At 38.8% G+C, this 20,639-nt stretch overlaps 1 long non-coding RNA gene across 5 annotated transcripts in view; it reads right to left on the bottom strand.

The window, feature by feature from the left end:
* LOC110344886 (uncharacterized) overlaps positions 1 to 20,639 on the bottom strand; it is a 66,416-nt gene that overhangs the window by 10,168 nt on the left and 35,609 nt on the right. For 3 of the 5 annotated variants that reach the window (XR_002387808.2, XR_002387812.2, XR_002387810.2), the window contains one exon: positions 15,429 to 15,619. The exons of the other annotated variants lie outside the window; for them this stretch is intronic. This is a non-coding gene — a long non-coding RNA (uncharacterized LOC110344886). The remainder of the gene's footprint in view (positions 1 to 15,428; positions 15,620 to 20,639) is intronic. 5 annotated transcript variants of the gene reach the window in all.

The following is a 20,639-nucleotide window of genomic DNA, read 5'->3' as shown; positions in this document are numbered from 1 at the left end:
TCCATAGTAGCATTAATCACAATAGAGTAGAAATAATCCAATACCCATCAACTGGCAGTGGATAAACAAAATGTGGTATATAAACATGAGGAAAGCGTGGTGTGGTGGTGCACAGCTGTAATCCCAGCACTTGGATCGCAGTGAGTTTGAGGCCAGCCTGGGCTACACAGTTCAATGCGAGACCCTGTCTCAAAAAGGGGGTGGGGGGCACAGGGATGTAGCTCAGGGTGCCTCTCCTGCCTGGCAAGTGCAAGGTCCTGAGTTCAATCCCATACCAAAAAAATGGGGGGAAGTATTATTTGGCAACAAAAAGGAACAAAATCGGGAGGCTGACCCTGGAGGATCACCATGAGTTTGAGGCCAGCCTGAACTACATAGCGAGACCCCACTTCAAATAAATAAGAATAAAAAGGAACAAAATATGGATATATGCTATACCAGAGAAGAATCTTGAAACTCAGACTGTGTAGTGATGAAAAATATATGTGGCACAAAAGGCCACATATATCATACGATCCCATTTAAATGAAATGTGCAGAAGAGGCAGATCCATAGAGACAAAGTACATTAATGGTTTCCTGGGTGTGTAGGGGACATGCAGTGACTGCTAACAGGTACAGCATTTCTTCTGTGGGGAATAAAATGTTCTAAGATTAGTTTGTAGTGATGGTTTTACAATTCTGTAAGGATACTAAAATCCTCTGAATTGTATACCTTAAATGGGTAAATTGTGTAAGACATCATATTACAGTGATCCATGCACACTCAGGTATATAGCACTACAATTCATAATAGCTAAATCTTGGAAGCAGCAGCCTATAGGTCCATCAACAAATGAATGGATAAAGAAAATGCAATATTTATATACAAGAGAGTACTACTCTGCCCTAAAGGAAGATAAATTTAAGACAATATGAATGTAATCATCATGATGTGCAAACGTACTGAAAAAATACACTTGTTTCATTTTAAGGTATTTGGATTAACAAGGCTATATGCTAAGAGGGGAGAAATTGTGAGAGGCTGCTCATTGGTTCTCTGATTGGAATTAATTAGAAAACACTTACCAGAAGCTGGCATGCCTTTGGGACAAAATGAACTTCAACATGGCCTTATAATTTGAAAGCTGCCACAGTGTCACAAGTGAGAAAAACCATTAGACAATTCTGGTGTTCTTGCATATACTCTTCCCTACTGGGGTAGTGTCAAGTCAAACAGACCTGAATGGACTTTATTCTAAAGCCGTTAAAAAAATGTTTTTTAAATTTTTGAGACAAGGTCTCATGTTCAGGCTGACCTTGAACTTGCAACAATTCTCCTGCCTTGGCCAAAACAGATAACTGATACAGTTTAACATACCTTGGGGAAGGAAAAAAAAAGATCTAGTCCCTGCAATAAGGAAATATTTGGATGGATTTAAATTTTTGGAAAGACTGCAAACAGGCTAACGGCTTAACAAAGATTCTACTTAATATACCCGGTGTATTTCCTGAAAGTAAATACTGCCCCAAATATAAGAATAACAGACTTTAAGTATTAGTTAACCTAATAAAGCTGATAAACTAAAACACCATAAGTGTTAGTTTAAAAAGTGAAGTTTTCAAATTTATTTTATTCTAGTGATACTTATCCAATATAACATAATTCTTTAAAAACCAAGTTGCATAAACTTAGTGGTATATAAAAATTATGCAGTGTTATCTAAGTATTATTTAAAAGGGTTTCTTGAACTATAATTACTATTAATTCCACTATTAATCATTCATGCTTTAGCTCATGTATTTTACTTCATTTAAGGTATTTTTGTTTTGAAATCTCAAAGGATAGATTAATATGAATATTAATTTCACTAATTTCTCTGCTATTCATTACAGTTACTATCACATGGTGGACACACTTTATGCCGCTAAAGAGGCCAAAAGCTACTGGCTCACTGGAGACAAGAGGACGTGGGGGAGGAAAGAGGAAGTGTAGGAGGGCGGAGAGAAGGTAAAAGAGAAGGAAAAGGACAGCGATAATGAGTTAAAGAAACACGAGCTCAAAAGAGCATGACACACACAGGCTGTTATATATGTGTGGATCATATGTAAAACTGGACAGCTCAGATCAGAAAATGGAACTGTGGTTTCTCACCAAAAGATCAGACCTGTTAAACCAGGGAAACACTAGAATACGTTGTCGTCCTCCTCCTCTCTATCAAGCATCACCATCCTTGCCATGTAGGCTCCGCCTTAGAGACGTGTGAGGGAAGCCCTAAATCTATTACATATCATTGCTTTGACCTAGAAAGTCTTTTGTTTTTTTATAGTACTGGTGAGTCAATCCAGGGGTGCTCTACTACCAAGCTACATCCTCACCCCTTCTTAGTTTTTATTTTGAGACCAGGGTCTCCCTAAGTTGTCCACACTGGACTTGAACTTGTGATCTTCCTGTCTCAGCCTCCCAAACAGCAAGGATTACAGATTTTTTTTTTGGTTTTTTACTTTTGGTACTGGGGATCGAACTCAGGACCTTGCACTTGTGAGGCAGGTGGCGGAACCATTGAGCTAAATCCCCAGCAAGGATTACAGATGCGTGCCACCACCCCAAGCTTGGTCTAGAAAGTCTTACAAAAATTGAAAAAGTGTTAATGTTGCAAATCAACTTCCCTCAATGAATTTGTAAAGAAATAAGATGCAAACACAACCACATAAATGTAAATTGACTTTTATAAAATTTATAAGTTAAATAAAAATGTGCCTAAACTAAGGAAACTTCCTTCCTTATTATAACATCTAAAGTTAGGTTTCAGTAAATGTTTTCCTGTTTGCTGCTATACTGTTTTAATTAAAACTTAAGTACAACTTAACTTTCTGCTGTTTTTTTTTCCCCCCCTGTTAATTTCCCACAATTCAAGTCAATTCTGCATGGTGCTTTCAAAAAGTTACATGTTTTCCTAATAGAAAGCATGCTGGGAAACATTTTTTTCTTTCTTTGAAATTATACAATTATTAACCCATCCTACTTGATCTTCACATTTTGTGAATCATTTTATTATTATTATTTTTTTTTTTCATTTGTGATCATTTATTGGTACTTGCACCCAAGGAATACAATGACATTTTAAGGTTATACATTGTGCACTTTCACAATGACACAGAACTTTTTCCACAACAAGGAACACAGTGTACCTGTTTGCCATGATATTGGAAAGGGAAACGTTCTGTAAATGTTTCAAACATAGACTTCTATCAGCAATTAACTGGTTCCAACTTTCTTATAGCTTTTCTCAATCTCCATCTTTACTTCTCCCCCTCTTCTTCCGTATTCCTGCCCCAGGAGTAAGGTTCCTTATTCCTGACCCCTTTTCACCTCACCTCCATTCCACATATAAAAATAATATTACTAAAGCCCTATTTCTTTTCTTTCATTTACTGTTGTCTCTTTTTTCTCCTTTCCTTCTTTCTGAAATATTTTGTTTCCTTTCTCCTTAAACAGAGGACTAGTATTTAGGATTATATAAACGGGCCATGATATTGGAAAGGGAAACATTCTGAAAAGACTCTTGTGCCTTAAGCTGAGAATTGCTTTAGGTTAGAACTTTTTCAAAAATTTCTTTCCTAATTTTTTTTTGTATTCTTTTATTGGTACATTATAGGTATACAACACATTTACATTTCTCATTGGGAATTGTACCTTTACATGATGCATCTTGGTTCTTATTTTTTCCCCATTCCTAGCCCTCCCTTCACCCCCTCCACCCTTCCCTATTTACAAAGACTTTATTTCCATTTTTTCCATTTCTCATCATTTTCCTTTCCCTTCTTTCCTTTCCCCTGCCCCTCCCAATACCCCTACCCCTTTGGACCTTTTCTTCCTATTTTACATTATCAATTATTCATTCTAATCATTGGTACATTTTAGGCATACAATATAATGACATTCATCATTGGAAATTTGGACCTTTACATAGTCTCTCTTGGTTCTTATTTTTCACCCTTGGCCAGCCCTCCAACCCCTCCAGTCCTCCCTATTTACAAAGATTTTGTTCCTATTTTTCCATTTTCTCATATTAATTCCATTCCCTTCTATCTTTTCCCCTAGCCCTCCTACTTCCTTCCCCTTTGCCCCCTTTCTTCCTATTTCACATTACCTATTATACATTTAGTCCTTATTTACACTTTCAGTTTCTCACACAAGAGAAACTATTCGGTATTTACACATGTGTGTCCTTTTTATTTCACTTAAGAGTATCACCTCAATGTGCATCCACTTAGCTATAAATGTCTCTAATTTCTCATTTTTTATGGCTGAGTAGTCCATTTTATAAAAAAACCACATTTTCTTTATCCAGTCTCCAGTTGATGGGCATTTGGGCTGTTTCCAAGTTTTAGCTATCACAAACTGTGCTGCTATGAACATGGGTGCACATATATCACTGTGGTACGATTCTTTTAATTCTTTGGGGAAGATCCCCAGCAGTGGAATAGCTGGGTCAAATGGGACTTCCAGTCCTAGTTCTTTGAGGTATCTCCATACTGATTTCCACAGTGCTTGCACCAGTCTACACTCCCACCAGCAGTGGAGCAGGGTTCCTCTTTGCCCACAGCCCCCCCAGCATTTGTTATTGGTTGATTTCATGACAGCAGCCATTCTTTCTGGAGTGAAGTGGAATCTCAGCATTGTTTTCATTTGCATCTCTTGAATGACCAGTGATGTTGAACATTGTTTCATGTATTTATTTGCTATTTCTACTTCTTTGAGAAATGTCTGCTCATTTCAGATGCCCATTTTTGGATTGGGTCTTTAAATTTGGGAGGTCTGATCTTTTTCAATTCTTTATAGATTCAAGATAGTAGACCTTTGAGGAAGAGCAGGTGAAGATTTTTTCCCACATTGTGGGTTGTCTCTTCACACTGCTGGTGGTTTCTCTTGCTGTGCAGAAGCTTTTTAATAAGAGATCCCATTTCTTGATTGATTGTGCTAGTTCATGGGCAACTGAGGTTTTGTTCATAAAATCTTTTCCTACACCGATGTCTTCAAGGGTTCTACCTAACCTCTGTTCCAACTGGTTCCGAGTTTCTATTTTAATATTTAGATCTTTAATGCATTTTGATTTTAGTTTAGTGCATGGTGAGAGATACAGGTCTAGTTTTAATCTTTGGCAAGTTGAAGCCCAATTTTTCCAGCACCTTTTATTAAAGAGGCTATCTTTCCTCCAGTGAGGGTGTTTGGCTCCTTTGTCGAAGATGAGATGGCTGAGTGTGTCTGGCGTTGTTTCTGCATCTTCTAATCTGTTCCACGGGTCCTCAAGTCTGTTTCTTTGCCAGTACCATGCTGTTTTTATCACAGTACCTTTGTAGTAGAGTTGCAGGTTGGGGATTGTGATACCCCCTGCCATGTCTCTGTTACCTAGAATTGCTTTTGCTATTTTGGGTCTCTTCTTGCTCCAAATGAATTTTTGGATTGTTTTCTCGAGGTCTATGAAGTATGCTGCTGGGATCTCAATTGGAATTGCATTAAATCTATATAGCAGTTTTGGAAGTATGGCCATTTTCACTCTATTAATCCTTCCTCCCCAGGAGCAGGGGATGTCTGTCCATTTTCTGATATCCTCTTCAATCTCTCTTTTCAGAGTGCCATAGTTTTCAGAGAAGAGGTCTTTGATTTCTTTCATTAGGATGATTCCTAGGTATTTCAGTTTTTTGGATGCTATTGTGAAAGGAATTATTTGCCCTATTTCTTAGTCTGTCACTGATGTAGAGGAAAGCTATTGATTTTTGTGTGTTGACCTTGTAACCAGCTACTTGACTGAATTTGGTTATTAAGTCTAGAAGACTTTTGATGGAGTTCTTGGGGTCTTCTATGTAGAGTATCATGTCATCTGCAAATAATGACAATTTGACTTCTTCATTACCTATCTTTATTCCTTTTATTTCTTTCTCTTGTCTAATTGCTGTGGCTAATGTTTCCAGCACTATATTGAACAAGAGTGGTGATAGTGGACATCCTTGTCTTGTTCCTGATTTGAGTGTGAAGGATTTCAGTTTTTGACCATTTAGTATGATATTGGCTGTTGGTTTTTCATAGATGGCTTCTATCAGTTTGAGGTAGAGACCATCTATTCCAATTTTGTGTAGGGTTTTTATCATAAATGCATGTTGGATGTTGTCAAATGCTTTTTCTGTGTCTATGGAGATAATCATAAGGATTTTGTCCTTGGCTCTATTGATATAGTGTATTACATTAATTGATTTTTGTATATTGAACCATCCCTGCATCTCTGGGATGAATCCCACTTGATCAGGGTATATGATCTTCTTGATGATCTTCTGCATTCTGTTTGCCAGTATCTTATTAAGGATTTTTGCATCTATGTTCATTGGTGAGATTGGCCTATAGTTCTCTTTTTCAGTTGGGTCTTTCTCTGCTTTGGGGATCAAGGTGATGGTTGCTTCCAGGAATGAATTTGGGAGTATTGCTTCCCTTTCAATTTCATTGAAGAGTTTAAACAGTAGTGGCACCAGTTCCTCTCTAAATGTCTTGTAGAATTCAGCAGTGAAGCTATCAGGGCCCGGGCTTTTCTTAGTTGATAAGTTTTTAATTACATTTTTAATTTCATTGGTTGATATTGGGTTGTTCAGAATTTTTAGGTCTTCTTCGTTCAACTTTGGTAATTCATATGCATCTAGGAATCCATTTCTTCTGTGATGTCCATCTTATTGGCGTATAGGTTCTGGAAGTAGGTACTGATGATTCTCTGGATTTCTGCTGGGTCTGTTGTAATTTCACCCTTTTCATTCCTAATTGCATGGATTTGGGCCTTTTCTTTCCTTTTTCTGACAAGGTTAGCTAAAGGTTTGTCAATTTTGTTGATTCTTTCAAAGAACCAACTCTTGGCTTCATTGATTTTTTGTATCGTTCTCTTAGTCTCCATTGCATTGATTTCTCCTCTGATCTTTATAATTTCCTCCCTTGTATGAGCTTTGGGGTTGTCCTGCTCTTTTTCTAGAAGCTTGAGGTTCAGCATCAGGTTGTTTAATTGGGCTCATTCTGTTTTCCTAATATGCATATTCACTGCTATGAATTTCCCTCGTAAGACTGCTTTCATTGTGTCCCATAGATTCCAATATGTTGTATTGTCATTGTCATTTAATTGAAGGAACTGTCTGATTTCTTCTTTAATTTCCTCTGTGACCCATTGGTTATTCAGAAGTGTGTTGTTCAATTTCCATGTGTTTATGAAATTTTTTGAGTTTCTTTTGCTATGGATCTCCAATTTCATTGCACTATGGTCTGATAATATACAGGGGATAACTTCAATTCCTTTGCACTTAAACATGTTCTTTGTGTGAGTATGTGGTCTATTTTGGAGAATGACCCATGTGCAGCTGAGAAGAATGTGTATTCTGATTTTGTGGGGTGGAAGACTCTGTAAACATCTGTTAAGTTCATTTGTTCAAGAGTTCGATGGAGTTCTAGTATTTCATTACTTATTTTTAGTCTAGTTGATCTATCTATTTGTGACAGTGGGGTGCTGAGGTCCCCCACTACAATTGTATTAGTGCATATATGACTTTTCATGTCCATTAATATTTGTTTTATATAGTTGGGTGCACTAGCGTTTGGTGCATAGATATTTATGATTGTCCATCTCTTCCTCTTGGATTCTTCCCTTTACAAGGATGTAGTGTCCTCCTTCATCTCTCTTCATCAGTGTTGGTTTGAAATCTACTTGATCTGCAAAGAGGATAGCTACTGCTTTTTTTCAGGTTCCTGTCACATGCAGTATTGTTTTCCACCCTTTAACTTTCAGTCTATGAGTTTCCTTTTGAATTAAGTGTGTTTCTTGTGTGCAGCATATTGTTGGATTTTGCTTCTTGACCCATTCTGCCAGTCTATTTCTTTTGATTGGTGAATTGAGAACATTAACATTGATGGTTATAACTGAAACGTATTGACTTGTCATTGCCATGACTTTTTCTTTTTGTTGGGTTCTCCCCCTTTACATTTAATTTCTTGTCATGCCAGATGGGTTCATTCTGCTTTGCTTCCTAGGGTTGTGATCCTCAATGTCTGTTCCTAGGATATTGTGTAAAATTTTTTGAAGTGCTAGTTTGGTATTCACAAAGTTCCTAAGGTGCTCTTTGTCATGAAAGTATCTTATTTCTCCATCCATTTTGAAAGATAGTTTTGCAGGGTACATCAATCTGGGTTGGAGGCTGTTTTCTTTTAGGGCTTGGAATATGTCACTCCAAGCTCTTCTTGCCTTGATGGTTTGTGTTGAGAAGTCTGCTGTGATTCTGATGGGCTTTCCTTTGTATGTGATTTGTTTCTTTTCTCTGACTGCTTGGAGAACTTTGATCTTCTGTTGTGTTTCTGGAATCTTAACAATTATATGCCTATGTGTAGATTTTTTTTGATCAAGGCTATTTGGAGTCCTATATGCCTCACTTATCTGTATGTCAAGCTCTTTTTCCCTGCTTGGGAAGTTTTCTGCCATTATTTCTGTGAAGAGATTTTTTTATGTCATCTTCACTCTCTCCTGTTTCTTCATTGACTCTGATCAGTCTTATGTTATTCTTCTTTGCATCATGTAGCAGCTGCTGGATTGATTTCTCATGTTCCCTTATAATTTTGAAGCAATTTTTCTTTTCCTGGTCACTAATTGCAATCTTATCTTCTGTATCTGAAATTCTGTCCTCACCTTGGCTCATTCTGCTGTGTAGACTTTCAATGGAGTTTTTCATGTCCTGGAAATCCATTTGCATCTATTTTATGGATTCCATTTGTTTCTTATGTTGGGATTCCATGTTCCTGAGCTCCTCTCTAGATTTATTAATCATGTCTTGCACTAGGGGCACAATTTCTCCTGTTATCTGAGAAATTGTTTCTGATTTCATTTTTTCCAGATCCCGTTTTGTTGCCAGTTCAGTGGGTCCAGGTGGTTGAGTATCAGAGTGTTCCATCTCATTTCCCTTTGGGGTTGCTGTAGGTGATCTGGAAGTCTGGTTTTGAGACTTATTTACGTGTTTTCTCATTTCGACTGGGGCGGGGGGCTGTTAGCGCCTGCACGGATTACCTCCTCTGAGGTGGGACAGGGGCCAGGAGCAGCAGTAGGGATGGTGACCCAAAAGCTCTTTCCTGTGGGCCGGGAGCAGTGAGAGGGATGGTGACCCAAAAGCCCTTTCCTGTGGGCCGGGAGCAGTGAGAGGGATGGTGGCCTGGAAGCCCCTTCCTCTGGGCCAGGAGCAGCGGGACAGAAGGTGGCCCAAAAGCCCTTTCCTCTGGGCTGGGAGCAGCGGGAGGGATGGTGACCCAGGAAGCCCCGTCCTCTGGACCAGGAGCAGTGGGACGACGACTCAGAAGGCCCTACCTCTGGGCCAGGAACAGTGGGACTCAGTACCTTGGTCTGGTGTCCTCTGCGTCTTTGTAGTGTGGAACCAGGTGGCTGCCTGTCTGCAGCGGGGTGATTCGGTGTCATCCGCGCGACTCAGGACCTCGGTAGGGCATGCACAGACCTGCCTGTCTGCAGCGGGCTGATTCGGGGTGTGTGTTCTGTGCGACTCAGGACCTCGGTAGGGCATGGGCAGACCTGCCTGTCTGCAGTGGGGTGATTCGGCGTGTTCTGTGTGACACCATTGTGAATCATTTTAGTAGTAATGTTTTTTGTACAACTTGCCTTTTAAAAATATGCATAATTTTAAGGTGTTTAAGAAATACAAAACACAATCGAAAGATCAGGCAGCCATGGGGTTAGGAGAGGTAAATTATACTCTCCAACTGGTTTACATTATAACTTGGAAGAGCACCTTAATTCATTTTTTAAATGTAACATATCTCAACAAATTCTAACTCAAAGATTGTATTATTCAATTTCTATTTCCTAGGACAACAGGAATGTTAAATTCAATAATCAGACTCATTTAGGGCTGGGGATTTAGCTCAGTGGTTCCAGCACCTGCCTTGTAAGCGCAAGGTCTCAAGTTTGATCCCCAGTACCAAACAAAACAAAACAAAAAAAAACCCAACAAATAATCAGACTCATTTTAGAGACAACTTTGCACCTACAGAACTTTTTTTTTTTTTTTTTTTTTTCGGTATCAGTGATCCAGCTTGGGACCTTGTGCTTGCAAGGCAGGCAGCGGAACCACTGAGCTAAATCCCTGGCCCTTACAGAACTTTCTTTAAAATATATCACTGATTTTTAGAGGTAAGGGTGATTTTAATTTCTATGATAAATTTGTATTCATAAAAGCAATATTGTCCACAAGGAAAATTATTTTAAATTACACATTTTTAAAGAGTCAAAAATCTAACAGATCTTCATAAAACTATCCTTACTGTCATCTGCCGATCCTCAGAACTTTGTTAACATGTACAAAGAACTGGTCAAGTATACATGAAGGCCACAGCCCGTGCATGTTTGGAAGTGTGTCACTCAATCTGTCCTAAGGCCCAGGCGGCAGCAGCCTTAACATGATCCTCTGGCTCTTCTGAGAGGCAGACTGACAACTGGGGTATACCCTGCAGCAGTGATTAAAAGAGCAAGTGTTATAAAGCTAGAGCAGGATTAAAGAGTCTTCCGTGTCTCTCAAACATTAGAAGAAATCATTTCAGCCTTGATCCTTTTTTTCCTAAATGGTACAATAAATGAGTATATCATGGGCTGTCATTTCTTAAGTCAATAAAATACCTAGAACTAAATTACCTTAATTATCTGTAACAACCTGACTTAACTAAGAAATCTCTACTAGCTTTTACCCCCTGGATAGAGGGACATCTAACCAAATGACAGATGGCATAGACTAGGCAAAACCATATTCCACTGTGACAAACTAAAAGTATTTGGGATCTTAAAATGTTTCATTTTCCTTTGTTTAAAAAGTTAATTTAGAATCTTTAAAGGGATTACCTTTCATAAAGTATAATCTGAGAACAAAATAACTAATACAGACTCAAAATCAAATAATCCTAAGTACATTTTAGCTGAAATATATTCACTAATACCATTCCTTAAATAGTGTGTTTCCATTAATTTTGGTTGAATTTTAAATTATAGTTTGCGCCTTTTAATATCAAATGTCAAAGTAGAAATGCTTAATAACGTGTATTTACATTTTACATCTTAAGCTTCAAGTTTATCTGAACAATAAAATAACCCAAATCAAATTCTAATTCCAGATTCTGTAGAGTTATAATTTTCTAATTTGAGACTATTGTAATCACCTCAAACCTTGCACCACAAAAATCAGTGTCACAGGGTCATGCTACCATAGCAAGGGCCCAAATCATATACTTTTCACCTCCACTTTTTTTTTTTGGTTTTTTTTTGGTACCAGGGATTGAACGTGGGTCCTTGCACTTGCGCAACGGGCGGCGAAGCCACTGAGCTAAATCCCCGGCCCTCCACCTTTTAATTTAATCCAGAAGAAACCTACCATAATTTTTCTTGCCTCCTTTCCTACAACTAAAATATATATCTGCCATACAAAAGGTCAGGCTTGTCTTCAGAATGAAGTAACTTTCTAGAAAGCGCATACTTCTAGGACGTAATAAGACTGAAGAAGCAGTAGGTAAAGCAAGACAGCCCCTCCACCCTGACCCCAAAGCTCAGCCTTCCTGGCTTCAGTTTGTTATGATTAGCAAATAAGATAAGCAACATGAATGTGCTTCAAAAATTAGTGTCATTTTGGAGTGTAAGGTATTATGATTAGTCCCCATAGTACTACAGAGCAAAAGGAGTGAATGGTACCTACCCTGCTGTGGTTTGCGTCAGACTGCTGAGACCGCTGCTGCCACTGTGACCTCCAACTAACTGAAAACCCAGATGGGAGCGGCCAGCAGCAAGCCCAGACCAAAGAAGGGGGGCCCTCCTGCTTAGGGTGAGCAGGACGCGTGGGAGGCACAAGCAAGTACTGCTCCTCTCACCATGCTTCCTCCGGAGTACCTTTCTGACTCGCTACAAAATTAGGGTCAAAACTCCCTTGCAGTGAGCCTTCCAAAAGCACCAGTGCTGCTCCAGTCACTGTGACAGCCTGTGGTAACGGAAGAGCAAAAGGACAGCATAAAAGAGCAAGCATTATAAATCTAGAGTAGGATAAAAGGGACGGAAGCAAAGAATACCGGAATTGCTGGAAAATAAAAGATCTGAGGCTCCCTTTTCTTCTGAGGATTAGCAGGGGATTGTAAAAAACCCCATATTTCTGTTTAACATATAGCAGCAGGTTTTCCGTGCTGACAAGCCACACCCGAGAGGGTCCCACACACGTACGCAAGCACGCAGCGCTTTAGACACGTTCTTCAGGAGATCAGTATGCATTCCTCAATGCATGCTCGGTGAGCACCTGCTATGTATGACGGCCTTGTCATATGGTGCGTTCATATGAAGTTGTAAATTGAGATGAAACAAAATTTGTAGGAAACAAAATTCTGTTATCTGATGTGTGTTCTGACTGCCTACATCTAAGAGAAATCAGTCTGAAATCTGAATGAAAGAAGGTAGATAAAAGGATATCCTCGCCATTGCCATCTCCTCCCCAAATGCCAGGAAAGGCAGGAATGTACAGACCTCTGAGCATGGTGAAAATGACTACTGGGCATGTCATTTAAATATTCGTTTTTAACCAAACTCTGCTTTACATGTTTATAAGTATGCACAACTGATTCTTTAAGATACAAACATACTTAATATTTAAATATAGATAATAGTGATTGCTTTGAGAAATTTTACTAATAGCAACAGAATGAGCATTGAAACAACTGAAAATCCTTTCAGGTAATTCTTTTGCTCCAGCCAGTTATATTTCATAATCCTTTGGGGGAGCATCATCAACCTGGTGTTCTTAGAGTATCTTACTGCAGTAACTAGAGAAATGAAGCAAGAACGCAAGTTGGAGATGATCACTGCCTCTGCCAGGTTCTCGGGTTGAACGGCCGCGTGGGCGAGCGTCAAGATGCCAGGCAGCCATGTGTTCCCTCTGCAGTCGGTCACTGCGGACTCCCCTCCCGTGCTAACGATCAGCTGCGAAAGCTGGGCGCCAAGAGCAAGAGCGAAATAATCGGCACAGAAAGCCTAAGATGATCGTTCATGTGGCCATATTTTATTTAAGACCCAAAAACTGGTAAATTTGAAATATTTAGGAAAATTATATTTATTAAAAAAAATATAAAAATATCCTGCCATTTCAAATACACAAATACACTCGCTGTGAGAGGCTTTAGTTACTCCGTGATTGAATTTTTCATGCATCAGTAGCACAACTTTTATCCCTGGTATAATGGGTGTCAAAATTCCTCACCTAGATACTAAGCTCTAAGGCTAGTTCATAACTAGCTAACCACTGAACCCCAATCACAATGTGTATGAAGCAGGTTAATCACTGAATGCAAAAACACAATGTCAGACTGGAAATATGTTAACCTAATTACCCGCCTCCCCTTGGTAGCAATGATTACTAGCTGAGTGCACTATCACTTGGAAAAACCCCAACCAAAAAAAGATGTTAGCGGGAATAAAAACTGAGGACTTTAACATATAATGAAATGAAATGAAATTGATTAGTCTAAATATATGCAGAAAAGACACTGCTTCAGAATCAACGCTGGCTTGCTTGGTCTCTTCACCTAAGAACTCAGAGATGAAGCTTGCTGTGTAAGACCAGCTCCTAGAATGCTCGTACAGGCCGGATCTCTGTGTCTGTCTCAATCTGGAGGAGTAATTTCCTCACTACTCCCGGCTGACATAAAATGATAAGGATTACAGAGGTCCACAGTGTAGAAATGGGAAGCTGGAAGTGATTGGAAACAACTGAGGTTTTAACTCAAACTCCATTAATCTAACCCGGTGGTTCTCAACAGAGGGGAATTTTGTGCACTAGGGAACATCTGCAATGTGCGGAGACATTTCTGATTGTCACCTCTTGGGGGAGGGGTGCTACTGGCATCTAGCGAGCAGGGATGCTGCTAAGGGACGATTCTGCAGTGCGTAGAAAAGCTCGACACCCAGTTACCTGGTCCATAATGCGCTTACTACTGACGATGAGAGAGCCCGACTTAGCCAGACCATGTAGCAAAACCTGCAGCCTCAAAACAAACTGATGCTTTATTTAGCAACTAAAATTATGTATTATTGTATCTTGAAGCTTTTTAAAAATCTTTTTCACCTCGGGTATATGTTTTGCAATCTCTTTAAAGTGCAAGCACTTTTCACATTTTCATCTTTGTCCTTCAAACAGGTAAGTGCAACTGGAAAAAATCTCTGCTTCAAGAAAAGGAAAAAAAATGGAAACAAAGTCTTTGCAAATAGGGAAGGCTGGAGCGGGTGAAGGGAGGGCAGGGAAAGGGGGAAAAAATAAGAACCAAGATACTCATGTAATGGTACCAGATCCCAATGATGTATGTAAATGTATTTTATACCTAAAATGTACCAATAAACTTAATGGCGGGGGGAGAAAAATCTCTGCTTCAACAACCATTTCTGCCAGATCCATAGAATGTTTTGCAATCTGAGAGCTGAAAGGACCTGATCCTGTTAAGCAGAAAACAAAACATTACTATGTAGAGCCCACTAGTTCACTAGAGTTCAGATGAAATTTAAACAGCTTTATACATATTCAAAGTCCTTTGTAAAAAGGAAGATGTCTAACAGAACAATTCCAAGTTTTCAGGCTTTTACAACCTAGTCTCATATTCATTTTTTTTTTAAATTTCCTAATTTCCAAATTAGTTCTATTTAAAAACTGTACTGCAGATGATTAAATATGACCATTGGACATGAACACTATCTCTTAATCGTGTGATACTTAATTTATGATACATGTGGTAATTTAGTACAAAAATGATTAAGCAGAACATTTATTTTTAGCATGATACTGACACCATTACAAAGAACTTTCCCCCTAGGGCTGGGGATTTAGCTCAGTGGTTTCACTGCCTGCTGCGCAAGAGCAAGGACCCAGAGTTCGATCCCCGGTACAAAAAACAAAACAAAACAAAGAACTTTCCCATTTCTTAGTTAACATTAACAATTTTATAGAATATAGTTGTTAGAATGCAAAAGCATAATTGATTACTAGTAACTGAAAAATCAAGATTTTACAAAAAGACTAATATAAATAAGATCAATTTCATGAGACACTTGCATATTTATAGTGGTGGGCTACAAAATCTTTAGTTCCCTTCCAATTCTGAGATTTGATTCCTTACTTTAATTGTTGATGTTAATATTGATGCTACTTTTAATTTTCAACATTGCACATAATTTTCTCAATCACATCTTCATTGTCTAGTTCTTACAGCTTTATTTTCATATTTAAAAGATCGGTGACATGTTTGTGTGTTTTAAATGATGATTTACTAATTGTTTTTAGCTATATAATGAGTCTGTACCCATTTCCATTGTTAGATTGTAAGGAGGCTGGTTTGCCACTTCACGATTTGTAAAATACCTTCAATTGAGCATCAGGGTTGAGCAATAGCTCCTGTGTCCACTACTGTCTGCGCTAGCTCTGGAGAATGCTTTGAAATGTCACTGAGGATCCGAAGCAGCAATCCTTTTCAAAGCGATTTCTGGCTCCTGGATACAGAGTGAGTACTAAAAGAGGAACAGCTCCCGCATCCACCACAGCTTGTGACAGTTCTGTGGGTCCAAGAAAAGTAATTAAGTGAGTATGGGTGACTGACCCTTGTGCAAGCCATTTTTCACCCTGACAGATACAGCAAAGAAAAAAGGGGAGGGTGTACTTCAGTCTCTTGACATCTGCATTTCAAATCAGTCTTCCTGGTTTCATAAACCATGTGGACCAATCCTGAGCTGAAAAGAACACAGGTCAATAGATGGACCTCCATTTACATGAGCACATTTGAGGTAGATTAGGCTGAAATGGCTTGTTATTCTTTTTTTTTTTTTTTAAGAGAGTAAGCAGATGTCAGCTGTTTAAGCTCTGACAATTCTGCACTTCTCAATAGGCGAGCATTTTATGCATGGTTTACAATAACAGAGAAAATTAAAGTAACAAAAATTTACCAACCACACTAATTAGGTAGTATTTTGTGCTATTTACGTGAGTAAACATTAACATGAATCTTGTGCCAATAATGTCGATTTTTAAGTTCCCTTAATCTTACAATACTTTTAAAGATTTTTTAAAACACCATACAAAATAAAAAGCTGTGTTTTCATTGTGCATTAAAACTTTCAAAAATGATATTTGCAAGAGAGCAACATACTTTAATATATAAATGTTAATGTTTAGATAAAGGAATAAATTCCATGTTCCATGTCAGAAATCAAGTAAATATCTTTTGAATACACAAGTTGATTTACTTATGTGCCCAAGAATAACAGTACAAAAATAACACATTTTAAATTAGAGAAGGGGAGACAAGCAGACTGGCCCATATATGTGTAAAGAAATCTCTTCTAAAAAGCACAGAGCACCATACAGAGCTCTAGATCTTACTCTCACTGTGTCCCTGCCCTCTCTTGTAGAATCATGCACCCCATTTCTATAATCTCTTCTATATTATGTCCTCCTTTTCCCAGATTTGTAGTGCCAGGCCATAGATACATGTCTTGTCAAGCTAAAACAGCTATTTACATGTCACTGTAAGTCTTTAATTCAAAGAAATGCAATGTTTCATTTTTCAAAAGACTGACAGTATCACATTTTTTAAAATATCACATTTTCTATGAAACAGTATTAGCAATAAGTTAGTGTTCACAATGTGTTTCCCTTGAATTACTGTGATTATCTTAGAAGTCTCTCTATCAATATAAGCAGTCTGTCCATTCTTTCATTAAACAAGTGTTAAGGGAAGGCTGCTGTGTACCAGGCTCACGCAAGGCTAGTCCCAGTGACACACTGCTGCAGCACTAGTCCGTGACCAAATGAATCCTATTTTTTAAATCTAGTGGCAAATATTTCATACAATGAGAATTTCACATGTAACCTGAAGAACCACAGCCAGATAAGAGGAAAATGGTGGAGCATTTAAGAGGACAACAGCAGAAAGACTGCAGTATCAGCCTGGCAAGGTAACAGGCTCGTCAGAAGCAATCTCTGCTTTGATGCTCCATTAGCCTGAAGATTGACAGGGCAGCAGGCAAAATGTTTCTCTCCCCAACCTGGGAAGAAAATAGAGGGTTCAAGTAATGTTTAAGTACAATCCTCATTTTCTGTTAATTATTAACATGTCCCTTAAGAATTCAATTCAACTCGAACAATACAGATGTGGTATGCTAATATCAACTTTGTGTACCTACTGCAATATTATGGGCTGAACATTTTGTTTTGAGAGCATAAGGATGAATTTATTCAACCACTTTACTATCTACAGAGTTTCTATGAGTAAAGAATCTGCAGTAAACTACAACTGTTTAAAAGCACTATTAACAGGGCCGGGGATTAAGCTAAGTGGTTCTGCCACCTGCCTTGCAAGCACAAGGTCCCAAGTTTGATCCCTGTAACCAAAAAAAAAAAAGCACTATTAACAAAAGCTCAAGGTTCTTTATAAAAACATCTGTTATCTTCGTAAATCTCATACCCTGTGTGTGTGTGTGTGTGTGTGTGTGTGTGCGCGCGTGTGTCCCTGGGGACTGGACCTAGGGTCTCTGCACTGAGCTACACCCGGAACCCTCTTAATTTTCTGAGGCAGGGTCTCACTAGGTCACCAAGTTGCCCTGGCTGAGCTCAGACTTGTGGTCCTCCTGCCTCAGCCTCTCAGAGTGCTGGGTTACAGCAAAGACACCACACTTTGCCATAACTCCAAATGACTGCTAGTGTGCCATATGCTTTCACTGAACACGGCAATGCTAACAATAAAGCAAACTGTTCTCTCAGCTTGTTACCCAATCCCATCCTAAGCCATTTTCTATTCTCTCCAGAGAAGTGATGTTAAATGAGAAGAATGGGGATGGTCCCGAAGAAAACTTTGACATGAAAGTAATATTGTTTCCCAGGACCAGAACTGGGCTCAGTAATTTTGTACTTGTAATTTCATGTCTCTAAATCTCCCAATGTAGACCGGTCTGACAGAGTCAGAGTCCGCTCTTGAGTGGCACACATTGTTCCTTAGAAATAATAGGCCAGGGATGTAGCTCAGTGGTGCTGCTGCCTGCCTCACAAGTGCAAGGTCCTAAATTCGATCCCTGGTACCAAATAAAATACTGCTCCACTACCTTCATACGTGTGTTAGATATGAGGTAGTATGTACAATCATACGTTGACACTGGGCTGCTCTGAAACTCATCAAATTTAGTTCTTGGTGTATTTTGATGTGAAAAATTTTTCTCAAGTTGTCATTTGATACTTGATGTGCAAGGTGGAACTTGGTAGAGTTGCCTCCTGACTCACCACCTTTCCAGCCAAAACATTGTTTTGGTACTGACCATGCCTCCTAGGCCCAAGCAACCATGAGTACCAAGGTACCACTGTGTCCAGTAACAGCGCAGTAGGCTCTGTCAATACTGCTTCCTCTGGTGTTTCTGTACCAGTCATTCTTGGTGTCTGTCTGGTAGCCTTGGCCAGCGAGGGCACAGGCGTGGGAGCCCCTCCTTGTCAGGCCAATGGGACCTGAGTGGAGGTCAGCGGGAAACATCTGTGAAAGGTTTTTCGGTAATAAACTGAGATTCACAGGAGAAAATACTGCCTTTTCTGTGTTGGACATGGTCTTGTCTGCTTGTCTGCAAATGACATCTGGAACTCCTACATCCATCTTCCAACTATACCAGAAGAAATCACCAATACACTAAGGATAGTGGAGTACAAAAATAAGAAACATCTGGGTCCTCTCTAGCCAAACTTGGAACTGCTCCGACTCTGAACTGTGTGTCATGTGAAATAAAAGATGTCCTTATTATTTAAGCCACTTGTAGTTGATACTCTTTCAGTTGAAAACATCCCAACATAATTCTTTGCTTTCTGGTGCATGGTGTTTGTACACATTTTCCTCTCTTCCTTCACTCACTGAGTGTTCATAAAGGGCTATGTGCTGGAAACCTGGCTAGACTTTGGGGACACGGAAGACCGTAAAAGGTTGTTCTGTTCTAGAAGACCCCCAAGCAAGGTGAAGGTCTGAACAGACCATACCACAAGCACAGCAGAGCTAACAGTCAAGTAAATATGTGAGTGGGGAGCTGACTCTGTCTGTGGCATGTTCGGGGAAGGGTACCGAGGCACCGCTTCAGGAGGTGCTTCCCACCATGCCCGCTTTTTTTTTTTCTTAGTTTTCTACCCCCCGCAAAAAGCAATGGGAAACAAAACACTTAATTCTGCACATCCAAAAACTTCCCAAAGAACTCTTACAAAGCTCATTTAAAACACTAATTTGGAAATAAATTTTGGGGTGTTAAGGATTGATATGTACAGACTTAAATGCTCATAGAAGGTTGACCAAGAAAAGCAATAAGCTAAAATTATCTTCACTACTTTAAATATTTTAGCCTCATTTAAATTTTAAATCTTCAGAATTAGCTTTGAAAAAATATGTTAGGCAATATGTGACAATCTTACACTGTAAATAACAAGCAAGATTAAAAAGTGGCTATAACTATGTTTAAAAATGCAAACATACAATATTTTTTTTGGTACCGGGGATCGAACTTGGGACCTTGCACTTGTGAGGCAGGCGGCAGAACCACTGAGCTAAATTCCCGGCCTGTAACACAATATTTATACTAGGATAGCACTATTGGTGATATAATTTTCTCTTTTTGCCAATTTTCTTCAATGTAGTTATTTCAAAACATATCTTCTGTTCATATTTATAGCTACTACTGAGACCAACTATACTAACATTATTATAAAGAAAAATATATAAAATTTCTAGCTTATTCCTCAATGAAGCAGAAAGTTTATTTTAAAAATGGTGAGGTGTCTCCATATAAAATACTAGAAAAGAGTATATCATTATTCTTTGAAGAATTCCTGCTATATACTAGAAATGTTTACTTTTTCATACTTTAGCTACTGCCATTATTCATACTCTTATCACATTGAAGATAAAATGTTACATTGTTAAATGTGAGAGGTTATTTTTAATCAGCTTTAGATGGCAAGTTGTCAAGACAATAAAATTACCCAATAGTATTTCATTTATTCACAAATATCACAGCCATTTATTGCACAAATGGAGACAACTGAATGTCCCCAAACTGGTTGGACAGCTGTCTTCTGTAAAAGAATAGCCGTTTCTGCTTGGCCTCATGAACAGCTCACTGTGAGCAAAGGAACGGGGGCAGCCGCCTCCACGGACTGACAAGCCGGGAGATGTCATCTTGGACATCTCTGCATCTCAGTTTTCCTATAATTCTAACAAATTAGAGGTGATGTGCATGCAATTTTTAAAAATAACAGTAACGTGAAACTCTGGGGTGACAAGTGCTAGATTTTCTTACATTGCATTCTCCCATACAGTTGCACTTTTAAAATTTCATTCTGTACTGTTCTTGGGTGTCTGTTTGGCTTTTTACTAACTAAAGACTGAACTTACACTGATCTCTCACTAATAGATGGGAAGTGCTGTGACTTAAACGGATTAAAACCTTCACCTTAATCAAAAGCCTCAGTATAACTTTAAACTTAAAAGGGCGTAAATAAAAAGGACTTTTAAGATTAAAAGCGTCCATAAAATTGGTACTAAGGGTAATACTAGAACTA

The sequence above is a fragment of the Heterocephalus glaber genome, unplaced genomic scaffold (genome assembly GCF_053883595.1).
Source record: "Heterocephalus glaber isolate CG9 unplaced genomic scaffold, H.glaber_assembly_v1.0 deba00000768, whole genome shotgun sequence".
Classification (NCBI taxonomy): Eukaryota; Metazoa; Chordata; class Mammalia; order Rodentia; family Bathyergidae; genus Heterocephalus; species Heterocephalus glaber.
The sequence above is the reverse complement of the archived record's forward strand: the minus strand, read 5'-3'. Positions and strand labels throughout refer to the sequence as shown.